This window comes from Galeopterus variegatus, unplaced genomic scaffold, assembly GCF_000696425.1.
Source record: "Galeopterus variegatus unplaced genomic scaffold, G_variegatus-3.0.2 Scaffold3712, whole genome shotgun sequence".
Classification (NCBI taxonomy): domain Eukaryota; kingdom Metazoa; phylum Chordata; class Mammalia; order Dermoptera; family Cynocephalidae; genus Galeopterus; species Galeopterus variegatus.
The window spans coordinates 216315-217948 of NW_007729823.1; the positions used below are offsets into that span (position 1 = coordinate 216315).

Sequence of the window (1634 nt, forward strand, 5' to 3'; positions counted from 1 at the left end):
AGTGAGTGAGTGTCTTTCCATGCTGCATACCATGCTAATAATTACAATATTGCCCGATCATCATAAACTATCACCTAATAGGCTTCTAAGGTGTCAGGTGCTGTTCTGCATGCCTAACACAGCCCTCTGCCAGGATGTTATTATTACACCCCATTTAACATATGAGGCTCTTGGAAATTCACTTTTCTTTTGATCATACAGCTAGTAAGTGGTAGAATTCACCTTCTAATCCAGATCTGTCTGAATCTAAAGCCTAGACACTTTGTCTGTGGCATCATAAATAGTCATATTCTCACATTCTCCCCAACATGAGGTAGATGTTTTGGTCTCTATTTTACTGAAGGAGAAACTTGGGTGAAAGTTATCCTGCACATACTGAGCGCCAGAATTAGGATAGAATCCCCATCTGTGTGAAGCCAAAGCTCAGGCTCTTTCCACCATGCCTCAACGATGCGAATGTCCAGTGCGGTGCTGCTCAGTGTGGTGAGGACTGCAGCCTCAGCACCACCTAGGAACTTGCTGGAAATGCAGATTCTCAGGCTCACCCCTGAATCAGAAACTGTAGGACTGTAGTCCAGCCAGCTGTGTCTTAGCAAGTCCTCCTGTTTGCGATGCACGCTGACGTTCGAGGATCACTGCTAGGAATGTTTTATTCTGCCAGGTGATTAGTTAGGACAATGATAACATACTCAGGAAATGCCCTCCGGAACACTCTGACATTCCCACTTCGGAGCGGTGTGGGGGAACGAGAAAAAGTTGACTTTTCTGCCAAGTCTCTTAATTTATCTTTATAGTTAGCTTCCTACAATCTTCCCCCAATATGACAATAGTTATTTTGCTGCTTCTGAATCTTTCATGATCCCACTAAAATCGCCAACCCCTTTGCCATTTTCTTTGGCTTAAAAAAATGTTTTTTTTAAAAAAATTGACATGCAATAATTGTACAATTATTCATGGGGTACAGAATAATACACATATATAATGTGTAATGATCAAATCGGGGCAATCGGCATATCCATCACTGCAAACACTTGTTTATAATTTCTTTGCATTAACTCCTCTTTTCTAGCCATTTGAAAATTAACAATAAATTGTTGTTAATTATGGTCATCTCATACTACTCTAGAGCACTAGAACCTATTCTTACTACCTATGTGTAAGTTTGTATTCATTAACCAACCTTCCCTTGTCATTTTTCTTTTAAATCCTATTTTAAGACCATCATACAGATTCTTGTAAGAATTTGATATGTATTTTTCTCTCAAAATACTGTCATTAAAAATAATAAATGCTACTCTCTTAAAAGTCCAAATATTGTCAGCTAGAATGGGAAAAATGTTTTTCATGTTCTTTGGAGTTGTGAGAGCAACTGTCCTACTTGATGGCAAGTCAGGAAGGGGCAGAAATCTTGCCAGGGCAGGTTTTCTCCTGCCTTTATGCTGGAGAGAATTGTTTCGGATCTCTCAGCTTTCTAGCCTCCAAGTTTTAAGGCCCTTTCTCACTTTTGAACAGGCCATCTTACCAACTATATATTTCCATAGGGTGTTTATTTTATTTCCTAGTGTTTGTAGCAGCCTGCAATGAAAATGAATATCCCAGAAGCCCAGGGCACGCTGGTTCCTGATCGCCTCTGT

General features: G+C 40.0%; 1 protein-coding gene across 2 annotated transcripts in view; it reads right to left on the bottom strand.

Annotated features, from left to right (window-relative positions):
- RXFP2 (relaxin/insulin-like family peptide receptor 2) overlaps window positions 1-1634 on the bottom strand; it is a 65870-nt gene that overhangs the window by 20085 nt on the left and 44151 nt on the right. The window lies entirely within an intron of this gene.